Here is a 14,086-nt window from a genome sequence, read left to right as displayed (position 1 = left end):
CATTATACTCCCTACTTTCACAACAATATACATTCTTTTATAGCAATCAAAAAAACCATACTCATTCAAAATCTAATTACATATACGAGTGTCGGCACAAAAAAATTAGTGCATATGAGCTGTAAAAGAGAGCCATGCGATCGCATGGCATCTCCTCACAATACCCATGCGATCGCATGGTGAGGAGGAAGGGGTCAAGTGTTATAAAGCTCGCTCGTTCTGCTCTCTGATCCATATCTCACTCTCTATCTCTCGTAATATATATACATATATATTTATATTATTATTAATATTAAGATTATTAATATTAATCATATTATTATTATTATTAGTATTATTAGGAGTATTATTATTAGGATTATACATATAAATACTACGACGGAGTGCTGCTCGAGTAATCTGAAACAAGTTTCCAAAACTGGTGTGCGAGTAGGATAGGGCTAAGGAAATTATGGGTTATAGCTATGGAGGTGATGGGTATGGTTCATGGGTATGCTCGTGAGGTCAATTTAGTGTTTATCGTCTCCGTTGAGTCTACGTACCTTTCCTGCAATATTGAATCTCAATATTGATACGTAAGCACTCATAATTTAATTTTTACATATTAATAGTGTATCCCTGACTAGTGCTCGAGTATATAGGATTACGCATGCTTGTACTTTTGATATTGCCGTTAGATAGGTTATGTTGAATCTTGAATTAGTTACATATGCGGTTGAGATAAGGTATAAGATATGCATGTCGTTGGAAAGCTAGCGAAAAATTAAGAACTTTTCATTTAGATATCGAACGGTTTCGATGAACGAATTAGAAGTTATAGTCAATTGAAATTTGGTATTATTATTAAAAATGATTATTATTATCGTCGTTTTTTTCATCGTTCTAGTTTTTATATAATTATTATTATTATTATTATTATTATTATTATTATTATTATTATTATTATTATTATTATTATTATTATTATTATTATTATTATTATTATTATTATAATTATCCATAAAAAGTATTATCATTAAAAATTGTTATTTCATTATTATTACTATCGTTATTATCATTAAAGTTATAATTAGTATTATCATTAATATTATCGTAATATTTATTACCATTTGTATTATTATAACTAGAAACTAATATTAGTAACACCTAATTATTATAATTACTATTATTATCATTAACATGAACGCGATATAAAAGACGATTAAAAGCTATTAAATGAATCGATTAAGAAATAATGTGTATTAGTATCATGATGAAATTAAAATTTTGTAAGATATTGATTTAGATAAAATTATCGTTTTCATTATTTTTATCATTACTATTATTATTAAAAGTATCGTTAGTATTAAAACTATCATTTTAACAAAAATTATCATTTTAATAGAAATGTCATTGTTATTATAAAATATTATTATTATTGCCATTTTAAATAAAATTATTATTTTAAAGTTAATATTAAAAAGTATCGTAAATATTAAAGTTATCATAATTAGAATTATCATTTTATCATAATATCATTTTTTTATAAATATAAATATTGATATTGTTATTAATAGAATAATAATAATTATTATTACAAAATAATACAACTTTTACTTATTATTATTATCAATGTTATTTTATCAAATAAATATGTAACACAAATATATAATTACCTTAATAAAACCTATCATCATATTTTTTTATGATATTAAATGAACTTTATAAATTTTATTACTTAAGATATATAAAAGTATATTTTTATATAAAGTTTTATTTATTAATAAATGAATTATATTATTTACTCTAATAAATCTTTTAAAAATACTTAAAAATATAAAATGATGCTATTTAAACTATATAATAGCTCATGTATAAATTTTGGAAATCAGTTTGAGTCAAATTGACTTTTGTTGACTTTTGCATATTAGTCTCGAGCATTAGGATTGTGGTACACTATGACTTGACCTAATTTGTTAGACAAATATTGACCAACATACAAATATATATATTTAATTTAGGTTCGTGAATCCGAGGCCATCCTTACACTTGTTCAATGACGTTATATGTATTTTTACTACGAAATACAGTATGGTGAGTTTCATTTACCTTTTTACCCTTTATATTTTTGGGCTGAGAATACATGCGAAATTTTTATAAATGTTTTACGAAATAGACACAAGCAATCGAAACTACATTATATGATTGAATGATCGAAGCCGAATATGCCCCATTTTGCTTGGTAGCCTAAGAATTAGGGAACATCACTAATTTTGAGAATTAGTGCACCCCTAATTGACGCGAATCCTAAAGATAGATCTATCGGGCCTAACAAACCCCATCCAAAGTATCGGATGCTTTAGTACTTCGAGTTTTTATATCATGTCCGATGGATGTCCCGGAATGATGGGGATATTCTTATATGCATCTTGTTAATGTCGGTTACCAGGTGTTCAATCCATATTGAATGATTTTTGTCTCTATGCATGGGACGTATATTTATGAGAAATGGAAATGAAATTCTTGTGGTCTATTAAAATGATGGAAATGATTATTTATGTTAAACTAATGAACTCACCAACCTTTTGGTTGACACTTTAAAGCATGTTTATTCTCAGGTATGAAAGAAATCTTCCGCTGTGCATTTGCTCATTTTAGAGATATTACTTGGAGTCATTCATGACATATTTCAAAAGACGTTGCATTCGAGTCGTTGAGTTCATCAAGATTATTATTAAGTCAATTATAGTTGGATATATTATAAAATGGTATACATGCCGTCAACTTTCGATGAAATGAAAGTTTGTCTTTTAAAAACGAATACAATGTTTGTAAAATGTATCATATAGAGGTCAAGTACCTCGCGATGTAACCAAATGTAATGTATTCGTCCAGATGGATTAGGACGGGTCTCTACAGTTGGTATCAGAGCGGTGGTCTTAGCGAACCAGGTCTGCACTAGTGTGTCTAACTGATAAGTCGTTAGGATGCATTAGTGAGTCTGGAATTCAACTGTGTCTGCATGTCAAAAATAAATCTTTTCGTGCTAAGCTATTGTGTGTGAATCTTAACTACTCGGTTAATTCATATTACAAATATGCAATAATGTACGTCCTTCGCCCGCAACATAACCATCGTTAACTACAATCTCTGTCTCAATTCAACAAATTCTAATTTATAATAAATCAAGTATATATTTGATTTTACACTTTCATCATCGATGTACTCGAAACTTTTCAGATAACATCATTCGTACTTTACGAAATTCACAAGAATCCCACGAACACCAACATCACGCAAAGTATTGATTCATAATTTCTAATATATTGAAGAAATACTTATGTAATTTCTAAAGTTTTAGGGATTACTCAATTCTAGTTCAACCGTAAATCAATGAGTTTAATTTAATATTAACTCATTAAATCTATGTTACATCTAAAGAAAATATACACAAATATATTTTCGTAAAGACTGTAATAAAATTCTTTTGTACAAAATATTAATTGTGAAATTTTTTTTAACGGGTAGGTAATACCCGAGAGATATATAAATTCACAATTAATATGGTACATTCTTCAAATCTGATTCAGCAAATCATCCATTATACTCCCTACTTTCACAACAATATACATTCTTTTATAGAAATCAAAACAACCATACTCATTTAAAATCTAATTACATATTCTGATTTTGAAATCTCAGAATTCAACTCGAGGTATAACCAAAATCATCACTCTTAAATTCCTACATCTTTCAAAGCTATACTTTGACTTCAAAACTGTGTTAGAACATCAAATGTATATTAACGATTATAATCTGTGTTCAAACCCTTCAAAAATTTCTGAAGACACTTCAAATAATGAGCAATCGAGACGATGATCCAACCACATATTACCCACAGTTATGTACTTAAAAAGATCTCGAAACCAAAGTCATAATTCAACACATATCTGTGTCAGATCCTTTGGCATTTATTAGCAAAAAATAACTTTGCAATTCCTTTGCAAAGTAGCAAATTCTATCACAGCTCCAGCAAGACAACTTCGATTTTTTATTCGGAGTAGCCTTATCATAATCTTGATATATATGATTACCCTTTTGTTACCGGATAACCTTTCATATTCCACCACATTAGCAATAAACTTATTCACAACTTCACTGATCTTTGACCTTCCGAAGAATCATTATATTTATCGAAACCCCATCATTTACTCATCCGCATCTTGTAACAAGAATTGTCATGACAATTACTGGGAATCAGCAATCAGTATTTTGAAATCTCGCAACATGTCTACGCCAACAGATATACAAGTACAGATAACGTCTATCTCCTGCACTTACATACTTCGAATGTGAAGTTTCTGAAAAATACCCTGAACTGCGAACTAGTTCTCGAAATGCTGATGAAGCAGTAAAAACTATAAACGAACTTAACAGTAAAAAGTTTGATGATCAATAGTAGTGTGCTAGCAAAGCTCAAAAAAAGAGAAGGTTTGGTACTGAAAAACGAATTGAGCAAAGTATGAAGGAAGCTGTGGACAAATCACAAGGACTGAACCTGCCTTCAAAGAATCCAAATGATTCAGTATCTGCTGAAGTTATTAACGAATACCTTGCTCCTGACTCTAAACCCCTGCAAACAATACCCTTCATCATCCTCTGATATTAGAAATTATAAGATATCATCGTATCTTTCATTATAAATATCCTCCATATTTCTGAAGATATTTCCATAATTATTCTTATCTGAAATCATTTACCTCTTTGCGCTATCTGTATTACATCATAAAAGAAACTATTTTAGTTTCTGAATTCTGAAACCCTCAAGTTTAAAATAAGAATGTTTTTGAAGTAGTGTTGGGAACTGAAGCATGAGTTAGTATAATATAATGACACTTGATCAACGTGATTATATTACAGTAATTCATGCTGAGTTTCTAACGAAACATGATGATTCACAGACCATACCGTCATCATGTGCCATGTTACACGACTCTTGTATTCTACTTAATCTCTAAAAATATCAAGAAAATATTTTCTTGATGATTCGATCTTTTCTGAGGTATTCTGATAATTTGACAAATCAAGATCGTTCCATTACGATTTCCCTCTTAGAACATTAACAATGTTTATTCCAAAAATTTTATCTGCGAATTATGGACCATTATAAGCGGTACTTACTCGCAAGAAGAACAAACGAAAGGACAAAGCTCCGAAACAAAAATTGGGATATAAATTGCAGCAAATAAAAGAGAACATTAATTAGAGATGACAATGATTATAGAAGACAGAAGCAGGGACATCGAAATATAAGGGAAGATATAAAACCCAACAACCACCCAGAAATTATAAACCGTATATGTCGATGCATATAGCAATATAAAGACACGGGAGAACTAGAAACACTATAAACCCAAGAGTATAGTAGAAGTAAATAGATTCTTCTGGCGGTAGATGAAAAAGAAGAATGACCGATATGAAGGTTAGAAGTATATCGAGAATCAGAACTGGATGGAGCATATTGACGAATACTTTAAAATATGAGTTGAGGGAGAAAGAATAGAAGGCGTGAGTTGTAAGGTGTGATGACCCAGAAATTTCGACTAAATTTAAACTTAATCTTTGTATGATTAACATTTCCGACACGATAAGCAAAGTCTGTAAAACTGAATCTCAAAATTTTTGAATTACTTTTATATATTTAAATACCTTCGGTTGTTTTCAACGATTCGCGAACAATTATATGTAAAAAGATACATATATACTATAACATGAAAAGGTAACAATGTATTAATTGTTTGATACCGTACATTAAACTTATTGGTTTAAATATCTATTTTAATGTATATGATAAATTTAAATATTTATTATTAAAATTTATTTATAAATAACGTCCAATGTGTATTTAAAAACTGATTTATGTATATTAAAAAGATATATACATATATATAATAAACGATAGTAACATTCGTTTATTGATTCAATTGATATTTAGATAAATTAACTAAAGCGTTTAAGATGAACCAGTTAAACACTAATTTGCTACAGTGTTTTCAAATTGCCACATTACTCAAAATGCTACAGTGTTTTCGAAAATCACTATTTGCTACAGTGAAATTGACTTTGCTACAGTGAATTGCTACAGTAAAATACTACGACGGATTTGCTACAGTAACTTTGCTACAGTAAAACACTATTTTAAAATGTATTTTTAGCAAATAACGAGATGATGATTTATAGAAGTAAAAGACCAAAATACTCGAAAGTTTAAGATATACTATGAGTGGTATAGTTTATGGATAACTTAAGGCTATATTTTGACAAAGGTACGTGTCACGAAACGTAAAATGCAAGTTTTCTCAGCGTACGAAAGGACATTCGAAAAACCAGAACCGGGACATAAGTCGAGTGATGACGTACGACTTATCGGAACAAAAATTACAAGTCAACTATGCACGTGAATTTAATATAATATATAATTAATTATTTAAATTATATATATTATATTAATATTTAATTATGTCGACGAGCTAAATTACAAAACAATGTGAGCTGTCCCTGGTCCTCATGCGAGTCGCATGGCCAGAAGGCCATTTCCATGCGAGTCGCATGACTCCAGATTTCAGGCCAAGTGCTATAAATTCTCGAGTTTTGGCCAGATAAATCACACACACATATATATTATTTTTACTCCGTATTTATTTATTTTATTATTATTATTATTATTATTATTATTATTAATAATAAGATTATTATTAATCTTATTATTTTTATTATTAGTGTTATTATTTTTGCGATACAAAAATAATAATGTACATAAAATATTACGACGGAGTGCTGTCCAAGTAATTTTCAAAATGAGTTTTCGAGCAAGCTAGAGCTAAGGAAATTATGGGTTATTGCCAAGGAGGTTATGGGTAATGTTCGGGGGTATTTTTTTTGTGAATCAAACCTCGTGTTTATCATCTCCGATGCGTCTACGTGCTTTCCTGCAATATTGTATATCAATATTAAACAGTGAGTTCATTTGATCCCTTTTTATATATATTTTTGGGCTGAGAATACATGCAATTTATTTTAAACGCAATGGATACAAGTACATACTTAATTCTACACTGAGTTTGAACCGAAAATCCCTTAGCTTTGGTAACTAGTAGCTACCAGTACATAGGATATGGACTGGTGGGCGCGAATAACAGTATATGGATCCATAGGGCTTGACATCCCCGTCCGAGCTAGAGCGCTAGCCTTTTAACGGACGTATGCTATTTGAGAAGCGTACACGTTGGTTTGCGTGTATTATTAAGATGATTATACAAAGGGTACAAATTATATAAACGTTAAAGTTTAGTTACCAGGGTGCTCAATTTTGTAGAACCAATTGATAAACGTTTCGGATGAAACAACTGAAATCTTGTGATCCACCTTTTATTTAAAACATAATGATAAACGTTTTGAATAAAACAACTGAACTTTTGTAATCCACATTGATATACGGATTATGTGTAATATTAAAACTATGAACTCACCAACCTTTGTGTTGACACTTGAAGCATGTTTATTCTCAGGTTTCTAGAAGTCTTCCGCTGTTTGCTCATACGTGATACAAGTTATGTGCTTGGAGTCATACATGCTATATACAAGAAAATTGCATTCATCAAACCATTACCATGTATCTTATTTTGACTGTATTTTCAACAGATGTATTATTGTAAACCGTTTAAATGGTGATTGTCTATACGTAGGAATCATCAGATGTAAAAAAAAACCTGGAATTTATATATTCATTTATGAAATACCTTTTCAAACGAATGCAATGTTACAAAACGTATCACATAGAGGTCAAATACCTCGCAATGAAATCAATGAATGACGTGTTCGTCCATATGGATTTGGAGCGATCGTCACATAAGGAAACGAAGGAGGTGGATTTTTAGGAAAATCTCTGACAGAGCAATCAAAATGGATGATCGCATTAAAGCGGATCCTAATTTCCTTAATCAAATCTTGTTACTAAGATTTTCTCCAAATCTCTTGAACTTCGGAAATCAACCTGTCTATGTCAAAAGATATGACGAAACTTTACCTTTCTCATTTCACTCTTTTGCGATAGTTTCACTAATACTCTTCGCGTAATCAAATTGTTTTATCCATATTACTCAATAAAGATTAAACTCTATTTATCGACCTATATTCGTCATGAAAACATTTTTATGGTTAGTCATGACGACCAAGATCAAATTTCGGGACGAAATTTCTTTAACGGGTAGGTACTGTGACGACCCGGAAATTTCCGACCAAATTTAAACTTTAATTTTTACATTATTCCGACACGATAAGCAAAGTTTGTTAAGAATTTTAAACTGTGTTCATACATTCAATTAACCTCGACCAAGTTTCGACGATTCACGAACCAATACATAAATGGATATGATTATATATATATATATATATATATATATATATATATATATATATATATATATATATATATATATATATATATATATATATATATATATACTTGAGAATATTAACAAAGTATTAAACGTATAATACTTTACATGAACGTATTTGTTTCAATATGTTTATCGACGAAATTAAAAGATAATATCAAATGATTGAATTATTAGATACATTGAATTATGGCTACAAGTCCCTATTAGGAGGTCCACTTTGATTTAGGAAACCTTTCCCTTTTAACCATATTCGGAAAATGGTAAAGTGATTTTACAAATAAGAACAAAGTGTCAACTAACGAGAACTAGACAAGAGTTAGTAAAGATTCCTATTTGATTTTCAATTTATACCTTACAACATTTTCCTCTTGATGTTAATAAGATAACTATTATGACTATCATTTTAAAGTTGGAATGTGGAATGTAAATAACTTAGACATTGGGTATCGACATTTTACATTAAGGTGATTTCGCACGTTTATCTAACCTTTAGACTTTATATCACGTTGCACCAACAAATGTTAAAAACTTGAAACCTATGAAAAGTATATTCAATCTTACTTCTCTAAAATGTTTTACTATATAACAATTTCTACTAATATAACCTTGTTAGTAAAATGATTCATAAATATACTTAGTTTTGGAAAACAAAGTTTTCATATTTATTTAATATTGTTTCAAACGTACAAAAACAATTTTTAAAGAACTTTATTAGTGAAACGTTTTATAAGATAAATTGTTCATAAGTTTTAAGAAACTTAATTAAAGCTTTGTATCATAAATTACATATATATATATATATATATATATATATATATATATATATATATATATATATATATATATATTATTTCAAAAACGTAAAACGTGATACGACATAATATTTTCTATTACTTAAACGTTTTAAACTTTGAAATATAATTAGATAGATATTTCAATTATATATAAGATATACAAAATTATATTCTTAAGTAAGAATATATATATATTTTACAAACACGTTAATGTATAAATTAAATATAAATCGTTTCGATATTATTAAACGTATTTTAGTAAACAACGAGACTCTGATTTATAGAAGCAAATGACCACAACGCTCAATTTTATAAGTTACATTTATTATAAGGTATTTTATTTATGAGTAAGTCAAATTATTAATAAGGGTACACGTCGCGTAACGTAAAAAGCTTGTTTTCTAAATGTACGAAAGTGCGTTTGAGAAACCGGAACCGAGACATGAGTCGAGTGACAACGTCCGTGTTATTTGAGTAAAAATTACATTTTTACCATGAATGTAAAAATAATATAATATATAAATAATTATATAAATTAAATAAATAAATATAAATTATATATACGAGTGTCGGCACCAAAAATTTAGTGCATATGAGCTGTAAAAGAGAGCCATGTGATCGCACGGCATCTCCTCACAATACCCATGTGATCGCATGGTGAGGAGGAAGGGGTCAAGTGTTATAAAGCTCGCTCGTTCTGCTCTCTGATCCATATCTCACTCTCTATCTCTCGTAATATATATACATATATATTTATATTATTATTAATATTAAGATTATTAATATTAATCATATTATTATTATTAGTATTATTAGGAGTATTATTATTAGTATTATACATATAAATACTACGACGGATTGCTGCTCGAGTAATCTGAAACGAGTTTCCAAAACTGGTGTGCGAGTAGGATAGGGCTAAGGAAATTATGGGTTATAGCTATGGAGGTGATGGGTATGGTTCATGGGTATGCTCGTGAGGTCAATTTAGTGTTTATCGTCTCCATTGAGTCTACATACCTTTCCTGCAATATTGAATCTCAATATTGATGCGTAAGCACTCATAATTTAATTTTTACATATTAATAGTGTATCCCTGACTAGTGCTCAAGTATATAGGATTATGCATGCTTGTACTTTTGATATTGCCATTGGATAGGTTATGTTGAATCTTGAATTAGTTACATATGTGGTTGAGATAAGGTATAAGATATGCATGTCGTTGGAAAGCTAGCGAAAAATTAAGAACTTTTCATTTAGATATCGAATGGTTTCGATGAACGAATCAGAAGTTATAGTCAATTGAAATTTAGTATTATTATTAAAAACGATTATTATTATTATCGTCGTTATTATCATCGTTCTAGTTTTTATATAATTATTATTATTATTATTATTATTATTATTATTATTATTATTATTATTATGATTATGATTATGATTATGATTATTATCATTATCCATAAAAAGTAATATCATTAAAAATTGTTATTTCATTATTATTACTATCGTTATTATCATTAAAGTTATAATTAGTATTATCATTAATATTATCGTAATATTTATTACCATTTGTATTATTATAACTAGAAACTAATATTAGTAACACCTAATTATTATAATTACTATTATTGTGATGCCCCGTACAAAACCATCGTGTACGAATCATCAACAACAGGATCATTACAAGGTTAAGTACTATATGCTGTAATAAAAGAAGTTGCATTCACAATAAAAAAAGGTGACGTCATAACCGACATCAAATGTTTTACACTAACAGTATGCTTCTACGAATAGCAAGCATGAATAAATGTATGTGACCCTTAGGTCGTTACAAAACATAGTTCAAAAGTACTAATGTTTGAATGCAAAATAAAGTAGTTCATGCGATAACAACTCTAAGCAGCGGGTGTCTACAGCACGACTAGTACACAGCGGAAGCTAACCTCAAGCATCTGAGAAAAACATGCTTTAAAATGTCAACACAAAGGTTGGTGAGCTATAGTTTAAGTATAACAGTATGCAAGGTAGGCCACGAGATTTCAGTGCTACAAAGAGCGTTTCAAAACAGTATGATAAAGTATATGTTAACCGTGGGCACTTGGTAACTAACTTAACGTTTATACCCCCTGAAAGTACACTTGGCAAGTGCATATGTCTACGAAGTATTAAACACTCGTTAAATGCTAGCGCGACTAGCCCGAGTGGGGATGTCAAACCCTATGGATCCACATCTAAGATTCGCGTTCACGGTTCAAAAACCGATGATTAAACGTTACCAAGCTAAAGGGAATGTTTATGTCGTTGTATAACCCACACATATATAACTTTAAGTACTCGTGCCTAGTATGTAAAACATAAAATCCGCATGTATTCTCAGTTCCCAAAATAAGTTAAAGTAAAAAGGGAATGCTATAACTCACAATGATAAAGTAGCGGTAAAGTATGACTCGGAAAGTAAGCAAGTAATGAAGGTTGTCCAAACGGGTCCTCAACCTAAGTCAAATAGTACTAAGTCAGTAAATCGTCTGAATAGGTTTAAAAGTATGTAAAATAGGTTTTAAAGGTCATCATCATTCATCATCAAACGAAAGGTATAAAGTAAGTTTTGTTCAAGTAAAGAGTTTTAAACGAAGGCTGACATCGGTCAGTCGCCACGGCCTCTACACAAACCGAACAGAGGTGAGACCAGTGGCCATGGCTCCATATATGAGTCCTCTAGTTGTGGTAAAATTTCCAGAAGCAAACTAGTCTTAGTTTGACCGTGACGATGGTCGAAGTGCGAGTAGGTCAGAAATTTCAGCACAACGTTAAAAGGACATAGTGACGATCGGACGGCCATAAATCCTAAACCGTAACTCGGATGAAGACGAGTCTTAAACGAAAAATTATATACTCGAAAAGATATATCTGAAAATCATGGTTACAGTAGCCCAGGTGTACTGGTCTGTTACAAAAACCAGAAAACAGTAGGCAGAAGACAGAAAACAGAAAAATAGTGGGTTCCGGTGGTCTTGGTGCTTGATGTTCATCATGGTTCTCATCCTTGATGCATATAGCTTTAAGTGTACAACTCATTGATGTGTTTACCTCATATTGACCAAGTTTTGACCATCATAACTCTTGTGTAAGTCTAAGACATGAAGCACAACTCACTTAAGAGTTGTATGTAGTTTGATGAACCAAAGTTACATCAAAGTCTTAGGCTTGTCACATACATGAACTATAAAGTAATATTAAGAAAGTTTGACTTATCAAGACACTAGTGTAAGTCTAAGATGTATATCACAACTCACTTAAGAGTTGAATGAAGTTTGATGAACCAAAGTTGCATCAAAGTCTTAGATTTAACACCTACATGAGTTATAAAAGTAATATTAAGTTATGAACTTGAAAGTAGACTTATGTAAACAAGATCTTAAGTTGTAGAACATAGTTCTTAGTTAGATCTTGAAGATCTTAGACCCAAAAGTCTAGATCAAATATAAGTGTACAAAGTTATAATTAAAAAGTTTCATTTACATGTTCTTGAACTAGTAAAGTTAACTTTTAGTTCAAGAGAAATGAGATCAAGACTAACTTGTAGTACTTGACCAACAACAACCAAAATCACAAAATTAAAGTGCAAGTAAATGAAGTAGTAAACTAAATAAACAAGTTAATAAGTCATGGTTGTTCATACTTTAAAGATTCAAACCAAAGTTTGATCTTTAAGAATGTAAACTTTAAGTTCACAGACATGACTTACAAGTAATGATTTCCAACACATGAACTTACAATCTTTTAACAAATAAAGGTAGAATCATAAACTAGTAAGTTTATGTTCTTGAGTGTTCTTGTAATTCAAGATAAAAGAAGAATGAAACTGGTAAGTTTGATTCTTGAAACTAGTAAAGAACAACAACTATTACAAGTATGTAAACCATAAACAAGAACAAGTAATTAAACAAGCAAAGAATGATGATAAAGGGGTGTATGGTTTCGGTTTTGGCCAAAGGAAAAGGGAGAAAAAGAAGTTCATAATACTTACAAGAAAGGAAAGAATATGAGGGAAAAGTTGAGAGGATTTTTGCAAGTAAAGTGTGTGTGTGTAAATGAAAGAGTATGAGTGCATAAGTTAGCAAAAAATTGAAGGCAAAATCCACCCCACATGGACCTTAGGCCTACGGTTTCCAGCAGAAAAAAAGGGGAGGGAAAGGGTCCATTAGGTTCTTGCATGGTTAAGCTTAAAGTTGGTTAAATGGGGTGGTTATAAGAGGTGCATGCATGGGGATCATGGTAACTAGATTCCTTATATAAATAACTAACTAGTTACATTCTAAAATGATACTTACATGTCTTAGTGGGCTAATTAATCCATAAAAGAGGTAAGGTGGGCTTATAAGGTCCAATAATACTAAAGAAAGCCCCAAGTTCAAGTGATTAACAAATTAAGTCCAACAAAAGCCCAAGTAATTAACCAACAACCTTAGTTAATTAAAATGATTAATAAACTTAATCATGAATGTAAATAATACTCTAAAAATATTATTCGTGAAAGTTTCGTGTGTCACAAAGACGTTTCGGGCATTTAAAGTCAAGTACGGTTAATCATGGCACATGTAAATGTAATAACATACATTTGTTTAATCACACGTATTAATAATAATAATTATTAATAAATAAATGTTGGAAAATCCAGGGTCGTTACATTACCCACCTGTTAAAGAAAATTTCGTCCCGAAATTTTAAGCTGAAGGTGATGGAGGAGCTGGGAAAAGGTGAGGATACTTCTGCATCATGCGGTCCTCTCGTTCCCAAGTAAACTCAGGTCCTCGCTTGGCATTCCATCGAACTCAGACGATCGGAATCCTGTTG

Source organism: Rutidosis leptorrhynchoides, chromosome 8, assembly GCF_046630445.1.
Source record: "Rutidosis leptorrhynchoides isolate AG116_Rl617_1_P2 chromosome 8, CSIRO_AGI_Rlap_v1, whole genome shotgun sequence".
In the NCBI taxonomy this organism is placed as follows: domain Eukaryota; kingdom Viridiplantae; phylum Streptophyta; class Magnoliopsida; order Asterales; family Asteraceae; genus Rutidosis; species Rutidosis leptorrhynchoides.
The sequence above is the reverse complement of the archived record's forward strand: the minus strand, read 5'-3'. Positions refer to the sequence as shown.